General features: G+C 46.0%; 1 protein-coding gene and 1 non-coding gene across 4 annotated transcripts in view; both read right to left on the reverse strand.

The window, feature by feature from the left end:
- LOC130297331 (proton channel OTOP2-like) overlaps positions 1-24,377 on the reverse strand; it is a 122,511-nt gene that overhangs the window by 40,100 nt on the left and 58,034 nt on the right. The gene's annotated exons all lie outside the window — the stretch shown is intronic.
- On the reverse strand, positions 22,288-22,402 carry LOC130297826 (U5 spliceosomal RNA). The gene has a single exon (XR_008849694.1). It is a non-coding gene; the product is annotated as a U5 spliceosomal RNA (small nuclear RNA).

Genomic DNA, 24,377 nt, shown 5'->3' on the forward strand with positions numbered 1-24,377 from the left:
GCGAAGGAGCGACAAGGGGATTTTGGAGAGTATGTTTTTCTGAAATGTTTTTTGGGGGGCATGTTGCATTTAGGAAGCCCCTATAGTGCGAGGACAGCAAAAAAAAAAAAAAACACATGGCATACCATTTTGGAAACTAGACACCTTGAGGAACGTAAAATGTGTGTTTCCCCCCAAATTTCTAATTTTTGCAAGGGTTAACAGCAGAAAATACCCCCCACCCCCAAAATTTGTAACCACATCTCTTCTGAGTATGAAGGTACCCCATAAGTTGACCTGAAGTGCACTACGGGCAAACTACAATGCTCAGAAGAGAAGGAGTCATATTTGGCTTTTTGAGAGCAAATTTTGGTCGCATTTAGGAAGCCCCTATGGTGTCAGAACAGCAAAAACCTCCCACATGGCATACCATTTTGGAAACTAGACCCCTTGAGGAACGTAACAAGGAATAAAGTGAGCCTTAATACCCCACAGGGGTTTCACGACTTTTGCATATGTAAAAAAAAAATTCACTAAAATGTGTGTTTCCCCCCAAATTTCACATTTTTGCAAGGGTTAATAGCAGGAAATACCCTCCAAAATTTGTAACCCCATCTCTTCTGAGTATGGAGGTACCCCATAAGTTAAAACGAAAATATTGTCCAGCACCAGGATGTGGATAAAAACGGGTTTCTTTATTCAATGAAGACAGCTACATACATGAAATCTCTGACGCATTTCACGCTTTCGCGCTTAGTCATAGTGTCTATGCTTAGTCATTGACTCTATGACTAAGCGCGCAAGCGTGAAACGCGTCAGAGATTTCATGTATGTAGCTGTCTTCATTGAATAAAAAACCCCGTTTTTATCCACATCCTGGTGCTGGACAATATTTTTGTTTTGTCTGCTACTTGAAACCGGAGGCGGGACTGGTGGATCCGCGCACAGAAGGTGTGTGATTCCTGGGTGAGCGGTCAATGCTCTCTCCTCTCTCTCTACCCCATAAGTTGACCTGAAGTGCACTACGTGCGAACTACAATGCTCAGAAGAGTCGTCGTCATATTTGGCTTTTTGAGAGCAAATTTTGGTCGGGGGGCATGTCGCATTTAGGAAGCCCCTATGGTGCCAGAACAGCAAAAAAAAAAAACACATGGCATACCATTTTGGAAACTAGACCCCTTGAGGAACGTAACAAGGAATAAAGTGAGCCTTAATACCCCACAGGGGTTTCATGACTTTTGCATATGTAAAAAAAAAAAAATGTACAAAAATTTCACAAAAATGTGTTTCCCCCCCAAATTTCACATTTTTGCAAGGGTTAATAGCAGAAAATACCCCCAAAATGTGTAACCCCATTTCCTCTGAGTATGGAAATACAATACAGAAATTTAGGTGCACTACTGTGGTAGATGTATACAATGACATTGGCTATCCCTCAACACTGATGTTAAAATTGAGACATTCGCCAGTGTATCCTTATATGAAGGACATACCAGAGCCCGCACACCAACGCCAAGGTTTCTCAAATGGCACGGGACCTAACGCTAACCTACTGTCAGGATCCGGGTACTGTGAGGATACTGGTGGTGGATCCTCTGTGTCAGTGGGGTGATGACGTGGGCCGTACCAGGGGAACGGAGTCTAAGGGGTTACTGGTATTCACCAGAGCCCGCCGCAAAGCGGGATGGACTTGCTGCGGCAGGTCACCCCCAGGTCATTCCACCCGATAGCGACTCAACCCCAACTGACGGCTGAGATAGGCGCGGTACAAAGGATTAGGCAAGAGCAAGGTCGGACATAGTAGAAGGTCAGGACAGGCAGCAAGGATCGTAGTCAGGGGCAACGGCAGAAGGTCTGGAACACTGGCTTGGGACATACAAGGAACGCTTTCACTGGCACAATGGCAACAAGATCCGGCAATACTGGGAAGGGGAAGTGAGGTAATATAGGTGAAGGCACAGGTGAAGTTACTAATTGGGCCAGGCGCCAATCAGCGGCGCACTGGCCCTTTAAATTGCAGAGAGCCGGCGCGCGCGCCCTAGGGAGCGGGGCCGCGCGCGCCGGGACTGAACAAACGGGGAACAGGTCGGGTAAGAAGGCTGGGATGCGAACCGCGAGCGGGTGCGTCCCGCATCGCGGGTCGCATCCACGCCAGAGACACTAGCGCAGCGCTCCCGGTCAGCGGGTCTGACCGGGACGCTGCAACAAGGTAAACGCTGCGAGCGCTCCTGGGAGGAGCGGGGACCCAGAGCGCTCGGCGTAACACCTACCTGTGCGTGAAAAGCAAAAACCAGGGGCCAGTGGGCAATTACAGCAGCACTAGGCCGCCATGCAGCCTGCTCCCAGTTACCTCCAGCGTGACCTAGCACACATACAATGGGAGGAGGGAGAGAGGCTACAAGCCCCACCCAAGTTGGCTGATATAGGTGCATGCCCTCACAGGTGCAACCTTAATGCTGCCTGGAAAATGTTCAAGGTGCATTAGCATATGGAGTTTACACACCTCCAAGTATAAATTTAAACAACAAAAAACGTGGTCTCAAATGGCTGGAGGTGCTCAACCCCAAATGCAGTTGTGCATTTATACTGGGGGAGCAGATCCTGCCCTTGTAGTCCATTGCTAGGGGTGATCCCCAGCATAAAAATGCATACAATGGAGGATGCCTGCAGTGGACTACAAGTGCCACAATAGAATCCTACACCAGATAAACTGTGTGGATGTGTAACAATTAGAATAATACAATACAGAAATTTAGGACGTCAAGTGCCCTGTGTGGACATCAAGTGCCCTGCGGTCGAACTACAATGCTCAGAAGAGGAGGAGCGCCATTGAGCTTTTGAAGAGTGAATTTGTTTGGAATGGTAGTTAGGGGCCATGTGCATTTACAAAGCCCCCTGTGGTGCCAGAACAGTGGACCCCCCCCCCCCCCACATGTGACCCCATTTTGGAAACTACACCCCTCACAGAATTTAATAAGGGGTGCAGTGAGTATTTACACCCCACTGGCATTTGACAGATCTTTGGAACAGTGGGCTGAGCAAATGAAAAATAAATTTTTTCATTTTCACGACCACTGTTCCAAAAATCTGTCAGACACCTTTGGGGTGTAAATGCTCACTGTACCCCTTATTACATTACGTGAGGGGTGTAGTTTCCAAAATGGGGTCACATGTTGGGGGTCCATTGTTCTGGCACTATGGGGGCTTTGTAAACACACATGGCCTTCAATTCCGGACACATTTTCTCTTCAAAATCCCAATGGCGCTCCCTCTCTTCTGAGCATTGTAGTTCGCCCGCCGAGCACTTTAGATCCACATTTGAGGTATTTTCTTACTCAGAAGAAATGGGGTTTTTTTTCCCCCCTATTTTCCCTTGTAAAAATGAAAAATTTAGGGTAACACCAGCATTTTAGTGAAATTTTTTTTTTCATTTTCCCATCCAACTTTAACGAAAATTTGTCAAACACCTGTGGGGTGCAAAGGCTCACTATACCCCTTGTTACATTCCGTGAGGGGTGTAGTTTCCAAAATGGGGTCACATGTCGGTATTTATTTTTTTGCGTTTATGTCAGAACCGCTGTAAAATTAGCCACCCCTGTGCAAATCACCAATTTAGGCTTCAAATGTACATTGATGCGCTCTCACTCTTGAGCCTTGTTGTGCGCCCGCAGATCATTTTACGCCCACATCTGATGTATTTCCGTACTCAGGAGAAATTGCGTTACAAATTTTGGGGGTCTTTTTTCCTTTTACCTCTTGTGAAAATAAAAAGTAAAGGGCAACACCAGCATGTTAGTGTAAAAAAAAATTTTTTTTTACACTAACAGGCTGGTGTAGACCCCAACTTTTCTTTTCATAAGGGATAAAAGGAGAAAAAGCCCCCCAAAATTTGTAGTGTAATTTCTCCCGAGTACGGAGATACCCCATATGTGGCCCTAAACTGTTTCCTCGAAATACAACAGGGATCCGAAGTGAGAGAGCGCCATGCGCATTTGAGGACTAAATTAGGGATTGCATAGGGGTGGACATAGGGGTATTCTACGCCAGTGATTCCCAAACAGGGTGCCTCCAGCTGTTGCTAAACTACCAGCATGCCTGGACAGTCAGTGGCTGTCCAGAAATGCTGGGAGTTGTTGTTTTGCAACAGCTGGAGGCTCCGTTTTGGAAACATCGCAGTACAATACGTTTTTAATTTTTATTGTGGGTGGGGGGGGGAACAGTGTAAGGGGGTGTATATGTAGTGTTTTACCCTTTATTATGTGTTAGTGCAGTGTAGTGTTTTTAGGGTACATTCACACTGGCGGAGGTTTACAGTGAGTTCCCTGCTAGGAGTTTGCACTGCGGCGAATAATTTGCCGCAGCTCATACTTGAAGCAGAAAACTTACTGTAAGCCTGCCCGTGTGAATGTACCCTGTACGTTCACATGGGGGGGGGGGGGGGGGGCAAACCTCCAGCTGTTTCAAAGCTACAACTCCCAGCATGTACTGACAGACCATGCAGGCTGGAAATTGTACTTTTGAAACAGCTGGAGGCACACTGGTTGGAAAATCTTCAGTTAGGTTCTGTTATCTAACTCAATATTTTCCAACCAGTGTGCCTCCAGCTGTTGCAAAACTACAACTCTCAGCATGTACTGATCACCAAAGGGCATGCTGCGAGATGTAGTTATGCAACAGCTGGAGGGATCGCAACTACAACTCCCAGCATTCTGGGATTTGCAGTTTCACAACATCTGGAGAGCTACAGTATAGAGACCACGGCAAACTGTGGCCCTCCAGATGCTGCAAAACTACAAATCCCAGCTTGCCCAGACAGCAAACAGTTGTGTGGGCATGCTAGGAGTTGTAGTTTTGCAAGATCTGGAGGGCTATAGTTCAGAGACTACCATATAGTGGTCTCAAACTGTAGCCCTCCAGCTGTTGCAAAACTACAACTCCCAGCATGCCCAAACAGCTGTCTGGGCATGCTGGGAGTTGTAGTTTTGCAACATCTGGAGTGCTACAGTATAAAGACCACTATATAGTGGTCTCGGACTGCAGCCCTCCAGATGTTGCTAGGCAACTTACTGGCTTCCGTCGGATCCAAGGAGCCTGCTGCACGACATCGCCGCCCGCCGATCTCCGACACCGATTGTCGCCTGCAGCCTCCGCAGATGGGTAAGTGGACTCCGGCGCCGGTCCTCTGTCGTTTCCCCGTTCTGCCCGCATATTGTGGGCGTGACGTCACACGGGGGCGTCACTATGCTCCGTCCTCCTGGTCGAGATGGACTCAGCCTGAGGACCTCCAGAGGTTCCGGAAGCCACTAAAGGTGGGTGCTGCAAGGTAGATCCTGGGAGTCCCCAGCAGCGGGACCCCGGCAATCTGATATCTTATCCCCTATCCTTTGGATAGGGGATAAGATGTCTAGGGGCGGAGTACCCCTTTAAGGACTGCGCCATTTTTCATTTTTGCACTTTTGTATTTTCCTCCCCACCTTCTAAAAATCATAACGCTTTTAATTTTCCACCTACAGATCCATATGATGGCTTGTTTTGTGCGCCACGAATTTTACTATGTAATGACATCAATCATTTCACAACAAAATCTACGGCAACACCAGAAAAAAAAAATTTGTGCGGCAAAATAAAAAAAACACCCTTTTTTGAGGGTCTAATTTTGAGGGCTTCTGATTCTACGCAGTGCACTTTTTGGTAAAAATGACACCTTATATTTATTCTGTAGGTCCATACGGTTACAAGGATACCTAATTTATATAGGTTTTATTTTATTACCTACTACCTAAAACAAATTATAACTACATGCACCAAAATTAGTATGTTTAAAATTGTCATCTTCTACCCCCTATAACTTTTTTTTATTATTATAGGTCTAATTTTTTGCACTGTGAACGGACATTTTTATTGGTACCATGTTTGTTTTGATGGGACTTTTTGATCGCTTTTTATACATTTTTTAATGGTATACAAAGTGACCAAAAATATGCAATTTTGGACTTTGGTATGTTCTATACATAAACGCCATTGACCGTGGTTTAATTAACATTATATTTTTATAGTTCGGACATTTGGCACACAGTGATACCACATACGTTTATTTTTATTACGTTTACATATGTTTTATATTGAATTTGGGAAAAGGTGGGTGATTCAAACTTTTATTATGGAAAGGGTTAATGTTTTTTTTTGTTTTTTTACTTTTATTCAACTTTTTTCTTACAACTTTATTAGTCCCCTAAGGGGACTTTTAGGAGGAATCATTAGATTCCTCATAGAGATCAATGGAATTCCACAGAACTCCATTGATTTGTGTGATCTGCACTCAATTGATAAAGCCTGGTTAAGCCTGGTTCAGGTTAGGGAAGGAAAGGGAAGCCCTTCATCCTTAGGGTGCGTACACACTGAGTAATTCAAGAGGAATCTCCAAATGAATGCACATCTCCTCTGCCCATTGACTTTTATGTTTTTTCTGCTGTCCTGTTCACACTGTGGAAATTCTGCTAGCAGAATTCCGAAGATGAATTCCTTTCCACTTGAAGAAAGAACATGCTCATTTTTCAAGCGGAATCCGCGAGCAGAATCCAATAGAAGTCAATGGTAAAGAAAATTCTGCCCAACATCGTTTTCAAGCGGAATTCAAGCAGAATTCAGAAAAGTAGATTAAATAGCCTCCTCCTTCATTCCTCTTCATTTCAGCTTGTAAATTCCGCTTGAATTCCCCTCGAATTCTGCTTGATGGATAAAATGACAGAAGGCAACAATTTCCTGACCCAAATTATTCCTTGTGAATTCCTCTTGAGTTCCTCAGTGTGAATGCACCCTTAGACGGCAAAAGGTTAAATAAGGATCTTGGAAAGCTGGAGGCTTGGGTACAGACATGGCAAATGAAGTTTAATGTGGATAAATGTAAGGGTTGTACACTTAAAGGGGTTCTCCGGTGCTTACACATCTTATCCCCTGTCCAAAGGATAGGGGATAAGATGCCTGATCGCGGGAGTCCCGCAGCTGGGGACGCCCGTGATGATGCACGCGGTACCCCGTTTGTAATCAGTCCCCGGAGCGTGTTCGCTCTGTATCTAATTACGGGCAACTACAGGGCCGGCGGCGTGTGACGTCACGCCTCCACCCCCGTGTGACGTCACGCTCTGCTTCTCAATGCAAGCATACAGGAGGGGGCATGATAGCTATCACGCCCCCTCCCGTAGGCTTGCATTGAGGGGCGGAGCGTGACGTCACACGGGAGCGGAGGCGTGATGTGACACGCCGCCGGCCCTGTAGTCGCCCGTAATCAGACCCGGAGCAAACACGCTCTGGGGACTGATTACAAACGGGGTGCCGCGTGCAGGATCACGGGCGTCCCCAGCTGCGGGACTCCCGCGATCAGGCATCTTATCCCCTATCCTTTGGATAGGGGATAAGATGTGTAAGCACCGTAGAACCCCTTTAACCTTAAAAACAAACTTTACAATTATGGACTAAATAATAAGACATTAGATACAACTACTACAGAAAAAGGCTTGGGGTTACTGGTGCACAGTCAGTAAGGTCAATTTTAGTGAACAGTGCCAAGCTATGACTGCCACAGTTAATAAAGCCATAGGATGTATCGAAAGAAAAGCATAGAGGCTTGTGACAAGAAAATAGTTTTGCCTTTGTATAAATCACTAGTCAGACCACATATGGAGCATTGTGTCCAATTTTGGTCATCTGTATATAAGAAGGGCAAGGCTTTATGTCAGGATTACAGTACCAAGATAGGGTTATTTAGTTTGGAGACAATGGGGGACATTTATCAATGTTTGCTTATGTATTCCTTTTTTTTAATTATTTTTTTCTCACAATATTTTTGCTTATGTGCGACTTATTTGTCAACTGCTTTCAGCCTGTTGATACATTTCTTTCACCTAAGCAATTTTTCTTTTTTTGCTTTGGTAGTGGCTTTTTCTGCTCCATGTCTGAGCTAGAGTAAATTTAGTAGGTTTTTTCAAGTAATGCGATAAATCTCTGACCACTGCAAGTCAAAAATCACTTTTTGCTTTGGTAAGCAAGATTTTTATTTTTTGCTTAGGACACTGCACAATCAAAAAGTCGCATAAAAAAGAGTAGTTGCAAGTGCGACTTTTTTTGCGACAATTTTAAGCAAAGAAACCTACTAAATGCTTTGATAAATGTCCCCCAATATGTCTTAGGGGTGATTTGATACATATGTATCCCAGGTTTTTATTCATATTTCCTTTTCTCTTTTCATTTATGACTGATCTAACCCCTCCCATTGCTCCAAAGCCAATGTTATTACTTATTCTATATTGTAGCTTATCTACCCTTAGTCCCCAGATAAAACACTCTTTTACCCTTGTGGACATCTTCTCCCCGAGCACAGCTGCACCCTCCCATTGAAGTGCAGCCTGTACCTACTGTAGAGCCTGTATTTGACAGAGAAGTCTAACCAGTTCTCCATGAACTTAACCTCTTAACGACGCAGGACGTATATTTACATCCTGCGCCGACTCCCGCGATATGAAGCGGGATCGCGCCGCGATCCTGCATCATATCGCGTCGGTCCCGGCGCTCATCAACGGCCGGGACCCGCGGCTAATACCACACATTGCCGATCGCGGCGATGTGCGGTATTAACCCTTTAGAAGCGGCGGTCAAAGCTGACCGCAGCTTCTAAAGTGAAACTGAAAGTGACCCGGCTGCTCAGTCGGGCTGTTCGGGACCGCCGCGGTGAAATTGCGGCGTCCCAAACAGCTGATCGGACACCGGGAGGGCCCTTACCTGCCTCCTCGGTGTCCGATCAACGAATGACTGCTCCGTGCCTGAGATCCAGGCAGGAGCAGTCAAGCGCCGATAATGCTGATCACAGGTGTGATAATACACGCCAGTGATCAGCATAGGAGATCAGTGTGTGCAGTGTTATAGGTCCCTATGGGACCTATAACACTGCAAAAAAAATGTAAAAAAAAAAGTGTTAATAAAGGTCATTTAACCCCTTCCCTAATAAAAGTTTGAATCACCCCCCTTTTCCCATAAAAAAAATAAAACAGTGTAAAAAAAAAAAAATAATAAACATATGTGGTATCACCGCGTGCATAAATGTCTGAACTATAAAAATATATCATTAATTAAACCGCACGGTCAATAGCGTACGCGCAAAAAAATTCCAAAGTCCAAAAAAGCGTATTTTGGTCACTTTTTATACCATTAAAAAAATGAATAAAGTGATCAAAAAGTCAGATCAAAACAAAAATCATACCAATAAAAACTTCAGATCACGGCGCAAAAAATGAGCCCTCATACCACCCTGTACATGGAAAAATAAAAAAGTTATAGGGGTCAGAAGATGACATTTTTAAACGTATACATTTTCATGCATGTAGTTATGATTTTTTCCAGAAGTGCGACAAAATCAAACCTATATAAGTAGGGTATCATTTTAACCGTATGGACCTACAGAATAATGATAAGGTGTAATTTTTACCGAAATATGCACTGCGTAGAAACGGAAGCCCCCAAAAGTTACAAAATGGCGGGGTTTTTTTTCGATTTTGTCGCACAATGATTTTTTTTTCTGTTTCGCCGTGCATTTTTGGGTAAAATGACTAATGTCACTGCAAAGTAGAATTGGCGAAAATAAGCCATAATATGGATTTTTAGGTGGAAAATTTAAAGGGTTATGATTTTTAAAAGGTAAGGAGGAAAAAACGAAAGTGCAAAAACCGTAAAAACCCTGAGTCCTTAAGGGGTTAAACCCTTTCTTCCTACACCAGAGTGCAACCAATGTAATTAATGTTATGGCTGGAAAAGATGATCGAGCTTGGTGTTATTTAGTTTGTAGAAAAGATGTGAAAGGGGTGATATGATCACAATATACAAATATATGAATGGACAGTACAGCAATCTTTCTAGTGAACTCTGTATAAATCATTAGTCAGACTGCACATGGAGTATTGTGTCCAATTTAGGCCACTTGTATATAAGAAGGACAGGGCTGAACTGGAGAGGGTGCAGAGGAGAGCAACAAAGATAATTAATGGTATGGGAGGATTACAGGACCAGGATAAGTTATCAAGCTTGGGTTATTTAGTTTGGAGACAAGATGGCTTAGGGGGGATTTGATCGCAATAAACAATGTACAAATATATAAATGGAAAGCACTGCGCTCACAGCTGTCAATCAAGGAAGTGTGTCCGTGACATAGGTGATGATGCATGGACACAGCAGGACTAGTATGTGTCCAAGCAGGCAGGGGGGGCAGTTGTTTGATTGGCTTTTTCAGTATGAAATACTGAATATTTTCTAATGAAAGCAATTGCAAAACCTATTGGTTATACATGCTTTACAACATATGACATTTTTTTTGTATCGGACAGTGCCCATTTAAAATGCCAGTCAAGGCTTCTCCAGAATAATGCTAACCTTAAAGGGGTAGTTCAGGGAACTAAATCCATAGTCCATCCTTTCCCTCTCACCAACCTATGTATTTGTCTAAATATCATTCATTAGCTGTATACAGCTGTCACTTATATGCAACGAGTGAGAGAAAGACTTCATATTCAGATTCTGTTTGTCTTTGTGCAAACCCCTCAGTGAGACTAGCCCCCACCCTCCTGGAAGACAAACACCACCTGATTTCTAGTTTTAAAGGAACACCTCTCCTCCTCTAACCCCCCCCCCCCCCCTTCCCCGTGATGATCTTGCCGGCAGAGAAGCCCAGTGAAGATTCTCAGTCACATCTCAGCACATAACACTGTTCTTTTTCTGCTGTGGATCTAATCACTGACTGCTGCCATTCAGAGCATAGCATGATTCATTGCCAGAAGAAGGATAGTTTAAAAGAAAAGACCTGTACAGTGTAATCTGTTGACTGTTTACAACAACACAGCATGCACGCAGATAGTTAAAGCAATTAACTGGAAGCCATTACGCAGAGCTGTTCTGACTTTTGGGAGTTGTAGTCTGGGCTGCAAGCAAGAAAAAAGAATATTAGGGAGACAACAGGGGACACAGAAGCTGGAAAAGCCACATGAATAACTACAGGGGACAGAGAACAGGTATTGTGGTGGCTTTAAGTGAATTTTCTTTTTCTTAAAGGAGATCTGTAGTGCTCTGAACTTAAGTTATAAATTGCGGGGGGTCTGAGCACTGGGGCCCCCCACGATCTCCTGTACGGGGCTGCGGCAATGTACAGGAAAGGGGGCATTCTGTCCCCGCATGACACGGCTGCCGGGCTGCCCCTCTATGTATCTCCATGGGATTCATGGAGGGGCGTGCCAGCTGCCGCGTCATGCGGGGACGGAATGCCCCATTTCCTGTACATTGCCTCTGCGCTCGGACCCCCCACAATCTATAACTTATCCCCTATCCTTCGGATAGGGGATAAGTTCAGAGCACTACAGATCTCCTTTAACTTCCCTGGAACACCCCTTTATGTTCCTGTTTATTAAGGCCAGTCAAAATGCTAATTCTGAGAATGTGACACCCTAACAGTGCCAGTCACAGTCCATTACTAATAGTAGCAGCTTGTGATTTGCGAACATCACCCCTTTGTTTCGAAGCAAAACTCAGGACTTTTGAGATAAGTTTTACAATCATCTTACCTCAGCAATGTATTCCTTATATATCTATAGGTTCTTATTCTTTGTACACAACATATATACAGTATTGAAGCTTGTATGTCACTGCACATTAAAGTAGCTGTAATGAAATACATGCACTGAGTTATCCTCCCTGCTGCAGACCAGGACCTCTTTAGTAACCTTGTCTTTGAAGTGACTGTGGTAGAACTGACAGTAATAAGTACTAGGACTTAAAAATCATGGGTCTCACTCTCTCTCGTCAGCATAAAAAGACCACTTGGTCCATCTAGTCTGCCCTTATATTATATTTATTTTTTTCTATGTTAGAATAGATATATTCTTCCATCCCAGGCAGGTTTATATGCACTTACTGCATATTTACCATCTGCCTGGAGGTTTTTCCTGGTATCAACTACACTTTCTGTGTTTTCTCACAACCAACCTCCAATTGTGCTCCCTTATTTAATCGCTTTACATGTTTCACATGTCTTCCCCAACACAGAACTGCTAAAAGAAAAAGCTTACACAGAGAATCCCTTCTCCCTAAGTGCATTGTTATACATTTGAAAATGGCTACTATTTTTGCAGATGACATTATACTTTGTAGTATAGCACAGTCTATTGAAATAGTTTCTAGATTATAAATAACTTCAACATGTGATCAGTCAATTCTTACGTGTCTTTACTCTTCAGACCCTTCTCAACAATATCTAAACGACAGCAGCTATCTCCCAAGGAGTCCCCTAAGAGTACACAAGATGACACAGTATGCATCTATTTAATAGGCCTTGAGATGTCGATTTGCACGGATGCACCATCCTTTTTTTTTTCCTGTTCCTGCCTATTGCCAATCTATCCCTAACCCCCTCCCTGCCTTTAATTTTTTTTTCTAACATATAAAAAATTTCTTTTGTCTGCCTGGTAGTGTGCTCACTACCAGGCAGACTTCCCCAGCAGGCACAGCGTCACTGAGGCCTGCTGGGGAGGGCTAACTTCCGCCCTCAGTTCACCTATTCAGTGTACCTCCAGCTGTTTCCCCACTGCAACTCCCAGCTTGCCCTGACATCTATTGGCTTTCAGGACATCCTGCTCCCCACCGTGCAGCCTGCAAACCCCCCCCCCCGGCCCCGTCACGCCGCGCCGCTCAACTCACTCCCCCTCCCCCCCCTTAGTTCACCCATTCAGTGTACCCCCTCCCCGCCACACAGCCCGCACCCCCCCCCCCGGCCACTCCGCGCCACTCTGCTCAACCCACTCCCCCCCCCCCCCTTAGTTCACCTATTCAGTGTCCCTCCAGCTGTTTCCCCACTACAACTTCCAGCTTGCCCTGACATCTATTGGCTGTCAGGGCATGCTGGGAGATGTAGTGGGGAAACTGGAGGCATACATTATAGGTGAATTCGTAACCCCCCCCCCCCCCCCGCATTATAGGGAACCTGCGCGCATCCTCTTCCTTCAAAGCACTCGCTCCCGCCTGTCTGCTTGACAGGCAGGGAGCGAGCGCAGCCTGACTGAATTCGGACCGTTGCCCGGCCGGCAGCGGTCCAAATTCAAGCATGACGTCAAGCCAGGCTGCAGCCGGCCACTAGGAGGGAGACCCCTAGTGGCCGGTTTTTAAATGTAAATGAAACCATTTTAATGGAAAAAAAATAAAATAAAAGTATATTAGAGATATGTTGCAGTACATAAGTACTACAACATATCAAAAACATTTGGTGACAGTGCCCATTTAAATGGTCTGGGTTCAGCTAGCTGCTGGACAAAAGAATTATATATATATATATATATATATATATATATATATATATATACATATATATGCTAAGTCTCAGGGTAAGCAGCCTCTCCACTTTTTGTAATTCTGTATCTCCCCAGGTAGTGCCCTCTTTGTTTGCTTTTATCTTTGCATATACTTCTATTTAACAGGCCCTGCAACACACAGTCAGACCCCTGGCCCAAAAGCAGTGGTCTAGTACAAGTCTACCAGCTGCTGTATTATAGAGGGAGTTGTGGGGCTTTAGAATGTATCCAGATAACTGAGTGTCTGAGTGTGAGTTCACTTTATAATCTTATTGTCGGTTACACTGCTACACATGCATACACTAAGGTACAGGTGGATCATGTGTAAGGTTGCTTGAGATATCGGTCACATAGCCTTCCCTCAGACCGGCTTCAGCTGGAGGCTACTAAAGAGGAAACGAGTAGTGATGAGCTGCATGGCCCATATTCAAATTCCCAATATTTCGCGAATAGACGAATATTTGTTTTATATTCGCGAATTTCGTGTATTCGTCATAAGCAAATATTCGCATATACGCGTATTCGAGGAAGAAAACTGTGAGGGGGTGGGCAACTTTACTATTGGTTGCTAGGGATGTTGTTGATAACCTATGACAAGTGTATTTGCATCATTCTAATTGGTCCACAAGTGAAAATATACAATTATTCACATATGCGAATATATGCATATGCGAATATTCACATATGCGAATATTCACATATGCGCATATGCAAAAAAAGCGAATATTCACAATTTTTTATATATAGTGAATATTTTCTCAATATTCGCGAATTTGTGATATTCACAATAAAAATTTGAAATGCAAATATTCGCGCCCAACACTAGAAACGAGTCTCCTTGGTCCAACCCTCTTTCCCCAGGGGGGGTTGAAACCAGTCTAAACCCATAAGTTTGGCCCTGGCAAGAGAAACAATACTATCTAGCAATACAATCACTGCTGTGTAGCTTAGAAGTCATAATTGTTTTCACCTTGCGATAGGGAATTACAATGCCAATAACCGTGAGTAAAGTCTACTTAAAGGGGTACTCCGCCCCTAGACATCTATTCATAGGGTAGGGATAAGATGTCTGATCGCGGGAGTGCTGGGGACCCCCACGTTCTCAGTAGCGGCACCCCGCGGTCATCACAGTGCAGAGGAAAATCTCTGTACGTGATGACGGGGCAATACAGGGTCTGGAACACCGTGGCATCACGCTCTGCTCCCTTAATGTAAGTCTATGGGAGAGGGCGTAATGACCACCACGCCCCCTCCCATAGACTTGTATTGAGGGGGTGGGACGGGACGGCACGAGGGGCCAGAGCCATGACGTCACGGTGCTCCGGCCCCTGTATCACCCCATCATCGCACACAGATATTTTCCTCCATGCTGTGATGATGGCGGGGTGCCGCTACTGGGACATCTTATCCCCTATCCTTTCCCCAGTCAACCAAGCTGTGAAGACCCTCCTAAGTAGACCTTACTCTATTTGGACTAAGCAACACAAAAAGTACAGCAAGTTACACATATTTGTAAATTGAGTCTCTGGGGGCATATAGCAGCTGATAAGTACTGAAAGGCTTAAGATTTCTTAATAGAAGTAACTTACAAATCTATATAACTCTCTGTCACCAGTTGATTTTAAATATTTTGGTTTCCTCTATAGTACCCCTTTAATATCAACTAAAGGGAACTGTGTTCATTCCTGTTTTCAAGGTACCCACACTTCTAGATTAAGGTAGCTCTTAAAGGGGTACTCCGGTAATAAACACATTTTTTTTTAAATCAGCTGGCTCCAGAAAGTTAAACAGATTTGTAAATTGCTTTTTAAAAAAAAAATCTTAATCCTTCCAGTACTTATCAGCTGCTGTATATTTTCTTTTTTAATTTATTTTCTGTCTGGCCACAGTGATCTCTGCTGACACCTCTGTCCATGTCAGGAACTGTCCAGAGCAGGAGCAAATCCCCATAGCAAACCTATTCTGTTCTGCACAGTTCCTGACATGGACAGAGTCTATACTGTTCTTATATTTGTATTGATGTACTAAAGTTTCACTTAATATTTTGTGAAATGTTTATAAGCCTGAGACGATATGCTTTCATGTTTAAATTTAATAAAAATACATTTTAAAACAAAACTGACATGGACAGAGGTGTCAGCAGGGAGCACTGTGGTCAGACAGAAAAGAACAACTCAACTTCCTCTGAAGTATACAGCAGCTGATAAGTACCGGAAGGATTAAGATCTTTAAATAGAAATAATTTACAAATCTGTTTAACTTTCTGGAGCCGGTTGATTAAAAATAAATGTTTTCCACCAGAGTACCCCTTTAATGACACAGAATGTCCTGTGCTAAGGGGCTTTGCAGCTCAGAAGCTGAGATCAATTCATACCCAGTGAGTACTGGCTGCTTTCAGCAATCACTCTGATGTTCAGCCTTTAACCCTTTAGGGCAATGCTGATCATGACATCTAAAGCATAAAAAAAACATTTTCTGGGAGTTTGCAGGCACTCACTGGACCCCTTCACAATAAATAAATTCAGGTGTCCAATGAGTCAAGATAGCAGCCTAAAGTCTCCTTCTCACCTCCATGCATTTACATGTGGCTCTTCTTGTACAGTCTGCCTCAGGCAGACTGTACAAGTAGAGCGCCAATATTACTGATTAGAGATGAGCGAATCGAATCTGACGAATCCGAATTCCTTATGAATTTCATGAAAAATTCGATTTGCAGCGAATGCGAATATCGCCGCGATTCTATAACACAAATCCCTTCATTAAAATCCATTTAGTGCGGTCCAGGCTCCAGGGCATCTAAAATGGCGGATGCATATGTGAGGACATGGGGCAAGGAACTCTGGGAAGTCGGGAATGCAGGGCGGGAAGGCGGGTAGGCAGGATGACAGCGAATCACACGCAGGATGCAGCCTATCAGCAGCCAGTCACCCCTGTGATATCACAGCCTTATATAATCAGCACCCATATTCCAGCTCTTCACTTCATCCTTTCACTGCTGAGAGATAGGACAGCACTGTGTGTTACACAGACAAGCTTTTTACAGTAGCGTTTCACCTCATAGTCACGTCAGCGTTCCGTTTGGACAGAGAGTAGTGCATTTTTCACAGAAAATTATTTTTACTGCATCCATTAACCTCCCAGTGACTTTCTACAGCAGTGTATTACAGAGAGGGGCAGAGAGCTGTGTGTTGCCTCATACATTTGAACCACTTGGCTCAGCTTGAGAAACAGCAGAGGATAGAAGAATAATTTTTCAGTGCAACTCTGTGTCTTTGTTCCACAACAAATGATCTGCTGGTTATAATAGTCTGTAGATGGTATAATACCCAGCAGTCCATTCCTAATAGTCTTTGAGAGAGTGACATTTTGGGTTTAGTACACAGCAACAGTGTGCTGCAGTACTGTTGTGTACTGTTGGTGTTGTGCAAAAATAAGTTTTTTAAGCGTACTGTAGCACATTTTTCTGCTCTCATCTAAGTAGTGTACTCTTTTGTACCTGTTGATCTGTCAAGGGCCTAAATACTGTGAAAGGACAGATAAAAGTACTCACCGGCTGGTGTCGTACTCCTATATGTTTTTTAAGCATACTGTAGCTAATTTTTGTGCCCACATAAGTGCATACCACATATCTACATCTAAGTAGTGTACTATTTTGCACCTGTTAATCTGTCAAGGGCCTAGATACTGTGAAAGGACAGCCAAAAGTACACACCTGATGCTGTTCTAGATAAGTACTGTTTTAAAGGGGTGCCCCCTCCCATAGACTTGCATAGCGGGGGGTAGGGGGGTGACGTCACATGGGGGCGGAGTCATGATGTCACGCTACTCCGGCCCTGTGGTCTCCACCCGGCTGTTTGTGAGCTGGCACCGCGGCGTGCAGCTCAAACAGGTGGGTGGCGAAAACAAGATTGCGGGGGTCCCCAGCGGCGGGACCCCTGCGGTTAGACATCTTAACCCCTATCCTTTGGATAGGCCATAAGATGTCTCAGGGCCGGAGTACCTCTTTAAGCCTAGTGAAGCGTATTGTTCTCCCCTCATAGATGCACTAAGTATGTCAGACAGAGAAGTGCAAGGATGTGCACAAAGGAGTGGCACAAATAGAATGCCTAAATTCATAAGGCAGAGGTCGCAGCAGACTAGGGGTGAGTGGCAGCAGGAGTTGCAGCGAGAGGCCTGAGCTCCCGGTATCAGCTAGCGGTCATGTCTCGACCAGCAACCAATCTGCAGTCATCGATTGGTTAACAACACGGTCATCCACTTCATCACCAGTTACATCTGATACCCCCAGTCAACAGTCAGTTGGTTCCTAAAACACAACCCTCAGTTGGCATGGCCCGGGAGCAGTACTTGTCCTCCCATTGCCTCTGTCCTATGCTGTTCCCTCCCCGAAAGAAATATCTTATGCTGTGTATTCAGCTCCACTATTCAGTGAGGACGATCTAATAGAGGACAGTCAGCAGCTATTGCCCAGCTAAGAAGTGGAGGAGACATCCGCCGCTTCCTCCGCAAGGCGGGCAAGTAGTGATGAGGAGAGTTGTGTGGGAGGAGGTATTGCCAGCGTTCAGGGTCCTGGAGCAGATACTGTTGAGGAACCCGAGGAGGACATCAGTGACGTGCAGACACTTGTTGATGATGATGAAGCCGATTGCAATTGGGAGCCGGGTGCAGAAGGGGTTTTATCATTATCAGAAGAGAGTTGAGGGTTGCCCGTGAGGCAGCAGCTGAGCCAGCAAGGTGGTAGCATGGTTGGCAGTCAGCATGGTGACAGAAGTGGAAATTCTGGAACCAAACGTGCCTGGGGGAGACCACCTGCTTCGCGGCAGCCTACCTTCCCGGGAGGTAGTGGAACAAGGGTTCCTGGAGATGGCGGCAGTTGCAGTCAATTAGTGTGGACTGTTGGTGGGAAAATCAGCTACTCGGCTTTGTGGCAGTTTTTATCCAGCATCCGGAGGAGGTTCACATAGCCACATGCAAGGTGTGTCGGCAGAAGGTGAAGCATCGCCAGGGTCCCAATGTTGGCACGACGGCCCTGCGTCAACATCATATGCTTCATTACCATAAAGCAGCCTGGGAGAACCGTGGCTCAGATGTAGTGGTCCAGACTGCTGTATCACCCAGTGGCACGCCGCGCCCTCTTTCAGCCATCCAACGCTCCTCCACCTCAGTCGAAGGGAGCTGTGTGTCATACCCTCCTTCTGTCACTCCAGATGCTCCTCCTACTTTTAGTCAGTCATTCCACTAACAATCCATCGGCGAAGCCATGTCCAAAGACAAAAGTATGCGCTCACTCATCCAACGGCACAGAAGCTAAATGTGCTCCTGTCCAAGTTGGTGGTGCTGCAGTCCCTCCTTTTCAAGTGGTGGATTCTGCACCTTTCAGAGAACTGATGGCTTGTGCTGAGCCAAGGTGGAGAGTGCCAAGCCATTGTTTATTTGCGAAGAAGGCAGTACCAGCCCTGCACAATTTTGTGGAAGAGAAGGTGGGCCAGTCCTTGAGCCTGTCGGTGTGTACCAAAGTGCACGGCAGCGCCGATGTCTGGAGCTGTAACTACGGTCAGGCACAATACATGTCCTTTATGGCCCACTGGGTGAATGTAGTTCCTGCACAGCCACAACACCAACTTGGACAAGTCACGCCGCTTCCTACTCCACGCTCTCAGGCCGTTGGTCCTGTGACAGTGTGCGACTCCCCCTCCTCATCCTCCACTGTGTCCTCAGCCTCCACTGCACAGACAAGTCTCAGTGCCCCTTCAGAATACCATGTGTGCAGGCAGGAGCATACCTAGAGCATTTGGTACCCGGGACGGACCCTTTGTTTGGCACCCCCCCCCCACACACACACACACACGCACTCCCCCTTAATTACACCCCTTCCTTCCCCTCCCCCCAGGGGAGGAATGACAACACTCGGGGCCCCCAGACCAAAAAAAGGGCAAGGGCCCCTTCTAGGCTCTGCAGCTCGTCAATCTTCTGCCACGCTCCAATTCCACCCAAATCCCACACACAATAAATTTTAATTTATATATGTAAGAAACACTTTAACGTAGGTAAATTTCCATGACCAATAATACTGGTATACAAGGAGTAAATATATGCCACCACACAATAATTGGATAATACCACCATACTGTACTGAATAAAACCACTATATACATATAAAGAATCTGTATACTATAAAGAATCTGTATAAGTGATTATATACAGGACCATATGGCGGTAGATAACAGCTGTACACAGGATGTGTATACCATATAAGTGATTACAGTCACATTTTGGGACTCACAAATACGTCTTTTCTGATCAATTACCTCTTTCCTTTTCTTCTCTGTTCGGATAAGACCGCCATGTGGATCTCTTAACATCTGCAGGAAAAACATGTCAGACTCTGCATATTTTCAGTGCCCTCCCCTCCTCTACACAATCTTTCCATCTATAGGCCCACAAACTATAATAATGCCCTCCTTGGTGTCCTGCACAGTAAAAGGGCAGGTAGGTAGGTAGCCAGGTAACCCCCTCTTTCCCATAGGTATATGCAGAGTTACACCTCCTCCCTCTATTCCTTAGGTATACGCAGTGTTACACCCCCCTCTCTTTCCCATAGGTATATGCTGAGCTACGCTATACCCCCCTCTTTCCCATAGGTATATGCAGAGTTACATCCCCCCCCCCGCTTTCCCATAGGTATATGCAGAGCTAAACCACCCACCCCCTCTTCCCCATAGGTATATGCAGAGCTACACCCCCCCCCTCTTTCCCATAGGTATATGCAGAGCTACACCCCCCCTCTTTCCCATAGGTATATCTAGGGCTGGGCGGCATACCGATTCATACCGAATACCGAATTTTTTTGGCTGCACGATATGAATTTTCCCCCATACAGCAATACCGGTTGGGCCCTTCCCCCTCGGGAATGTATTATCAGCCTAGCTGTCCCCACAGTGCTGTTCTGCTCCCCCCAATTAATTATTAGCCCAGTGGGGTACTACTCACATATGTCAAGCACTGCCCTCCTCCTCTTTGTTGGGGGCCGCCGGGTGCTGGAACTCTATACTGTATGCCAGTGGTCTCCAACCTGCAGACCTCCAGATGTTGCAAAACTACAACTCCCAGCATGCCCGGACAGCCAACGGCTGTCCGGGCATGCTGGGAGTTGTAGTTTTGCAACAGCTGGAGGTCTGCAGGTTTGAGACCACTGCTGTACGCTGTATACCTATGCCCGGGCTGCAAAAGATACAGAAAATAAACTTTTAACTTACCCACGTCGGCCGCACGCTGGGGACGGGAACGCCGGACAGCCGTCAGTCTATCACCGGCCGGAGCGATGCCTCGGCCAGTGATAGGCTGAGCCCACTGTCATGTAAGGAGCCGGCTTCTTACATGACAGTGGGCTCAGCCTATCACTGGCTGGGGCGGGGCATCGCTCTGGCCGGTGATAGGCTGACGGCTGGCTGTCCGGGCATGCTGGGAGTTGTAGTTCTGCAACAACTGGAGGTCCGCAGGTTGGAGACCACTGGCGTACAGTGAGTTCCATCGCCAGCGGCCCCCAACAAAGAGGAAGAGGGCAGTGCTTGACATATACCCTATAGGTATATGCAGAGCACCCCCCCTCTGCCCCCCTTCCCTATAGGTATATCCAGAGCACCCCCTCTCCCCCCCTTCCCTATAGGTATATGCAGAGCACTCCCCCTCTCCCCCCCCTTCTCTATAGGTATATCCAGAGCACCCCCTCTCCCCCCTTCCTTATAGGTATATGAAGAGCACTCCCCCCTTCCCTATAGGTATATGCAGAGCACGCCCCCCCTCTCCCCCCTTTCCTATAGGTATATGCAGAGCACCCCCCCTCTCCCCCCCCTTCCCTATAGGTATATCCAGAGCACCCCCCTCTCCCCCCCTTCTTTATAGGTATATCCAGAGCAACCCCCTCTCCCCCCCCTTCCCTATAGGTATATGCAGAGCACCCCCCCCCCTCTCCCCCTCTTCCCTATAGGTATATGCAGAGCACCCCCCTCCCCCTTGCCTATAGGTATATCCAGAGCACCCCCCTCTCCCCCCCTTCCCCATAGGTATATCCAGAGCACCCCCTCTCCCCCCCTTCCCTATAGGTATATGCAGAGCACCCCCCCTTCCCTATAGGTATATGCAGAGCACCCCCCTCTCCCCCCTTCCCTATAGGTAAATGCAGAGCACCCCCTCTCCCCCCTTCCCTATAGGTATATGCAGAGCACCGAGACATTAAATTTGGGAATTTAATATAAATCTTAAATTTTTAAAAATCAATGTAATCTTTTCAAGACTGAGGCCCTATGGTCATTGCCGTCATATTACCTGTGGAATTATCACAAGAATCCAATGAAACAGGTATGAGCGATAACAATGGACCATAACTGATTAAATGAAACATTCGCACTTTCACAGTCAGGGGGGCGCTGAGAGGCAGGGGCTGGAACAGGTAATATCTTGCATGGTGGAGGACCGCCAGCTCGATTTTAACATACAAGCAGGAGCTTTTTTACTGCAGCTACTTCTAGCTTTATGTGCCCACTTATCCAATGGCACAGAAGCTGAATGTGCTCCTGTCAAAGTTGATGGTACTGCAGTCCCTCCCTTTTCAAGTGGACACTCAGAGTATGGGGGTGCGCTGTGAGGCAGGCGCTGGGACATGTGGTAGGTCACCTCGCGGCGCACAACCAGATCGATGTTCACCAGAATGGGTAATCAAAAAATTAAAATGACATAAAAAATCTGCCACAACCAGATGCTCTGCGGCAGTGATTCTAACAGCGAAGCCTGTAATCTGCATGTCCTACTGAATAACAGTATCATTTCACTAGCACAGCACACTCCCTATGCGTGTTAGGACAAGGCAAAGTGTTCTACACTCCTATTGAGGGTCTCTGTAGGCCAGAAATAGCCTTTTTTTTTTTTTTTATTGAGCCCAGCTTTCGCCGGGCATCAAAAATTTGATAAAACTCATAATTGCTCCTCTCCACGGAAATCTTTAGTAAAAGGCGAAAGATTTATTCGTAAATGAAGAGAAACCAGAGTGCATGAAATAGCCGTTTTTAATAGTGATTCGCCGCAAATAAATTCGGACTGAAACCAAATCTTTTCGGAAGATTTGGAATCGGACAAATCGAATATTTAAAAAATTTGCTCATCTCTATTACTGATCAGTGCTAGGCCATTGCACAGCACTGAACAGTAATAGCAATGGAATGATTATTATTATTAATAGCCCTCTATGAGTGCATAAAAAATGTGAAATGAACACTACTAATAATAACAATGATGATGATAATAATAATAAAAATAATAATAAAGGACACCTCAAAAGAATCCACTGCACTCAGATGTCTGTTACAAGTAAAACAGTTCCCTTACTGCTCCATAGCACCTCTTGATCTGACTAATCCTCCTGTATTAGGCTGCTATGGAGTAATAAAGGCCTTGTTTTACTTGCAGCAGACATCTTTGGGTGCCATGCCATCTTTTAAAGTAAGTATCCTGTATTTCTGCCTTTGCGCTCTCACTGAACACGGGAGGATTTTGCTACAGTGTATGGTATCTTTCTCTGAGTTACCGTATTTATCGGGGTATACCACGCACCGGCCTATAACACGCACCCTTATTTTACCAAGGATATTTGGGTAAAAAAAGTTTTTTACCCAAATATCCATGGTAAAATGAGGGTGCGTGTGTGTGCGCGTGTATACACCGATACACCCCCAGGAAAGGCAGGGGGAGAGAGGCCGTCGCTGCCCGCTTCTCTCCCCCTGCCTTTCCTGGGGTCTAGAGCCCTGCTGCCGGCCCTTCTCTCCCCCTGGCTATCTGCGCCGCTGCCCGTTCTTTCCCCCTGACTATCGGTGCCGGCCGATAGCCAGGGGGAGAGAAGCGGCGCCGACAGCCAGGGGGAGAGAAGGGGCAGCGGCACCCATTGCCGGCGCCGCTGCCCCATTGCCTCCCCCCATCCCCGGTTGCATAATTACTTGTTGCCGGGGTCGGGTCCGCACTGCTTCAGGCCTCCAGCGTCGTTGCTATGCGCTGCACGGCGCGGCGCATGACATCAGTGCGCCGCGCCATGCAGTGCATAGCAACGACACAGGGGACGCACGCCGGAGGCCTGAAGCAGCGCGGACCCGATCCCGGCAACAGGTAATTATGCAACCGGGGATGGGGGGAGGCAACGGGGCAGTGGCGCCGGCAATGGGTGCCGCTGCCCCTTCTCTCCCCCTGGCTGTCGGCGCCGCTGCCCCATTGCCGGTGCCGCTTCTCTCCCCCTTGCTGTCGGCCCCCCATTACAATGGGGCGCCGGCACCGATAGTCAGGGGGAGAGAACGGGCAGCGGTGCCGATAGCCAGGGGTAGAGAAGGGCCGGCAGCAGGGCTCTAGACCCCAGGGCAGGCAGGGGCAGAGAAGCCGGCAGCTCTGGCTGTCTCTGCACCTGCAAAGCCGCTGCAGTTCATTGATTTAAAGCGCCCGCTTTAAATCATTGAACTGCAGCGGCTTATCGGCGTATAATACGCACATAGACTTTAGGCTAAAAATTTTAGCCTAAAAAGTGCATGTTATATGCCGATAAATACGGTACTTCCTGGAGGTATTGCTGGAAGCGTGGTGCCGATCATACTTCTTTATTTCTATTAGTCTTTAAAAATACTAATAATAAAAAAATTTACAAAAAAATTTACATATTTGGTAGGGTCTTGTGCAGAATTGTTCAAACTATAAAAATGCTAAGTTACGATTTCACACGGTGAACATCTATATAAAATTCCCATCTAAACAAAAATGATACCAATAAAAACTAAAGATCATGGTGAAGAAATAGTCCCATGCAGCCCCTTATGTGGAAAAATGTTAAAGTTAGTAGTTATATGTACAGTATAAAAACGAAACGTATATAAAATGGGTATCATTATTGTATTGACCTATAGCATAAAGATAACGTGTCATTTTTACTGTACCGTGAACTGTGTAGAAATGACCTGAGTGATCGCACCTGTCTGCCTCGGAGGAGTGGGG

Source organism: Hyla sarda, chromosome 13 (genome assembly GCF_029499605.1).
Source record: "Hyla sarda isolate aHylSar1 chromosome 13, aHylSar1.hap1, whole genome shotgun sequence".
NCBI classification, from domain to species: Eukaryota; Metazoa; Chordata; class Amphibia; order Anura; family Hylidae; genus Hyla; species Hyla sarda.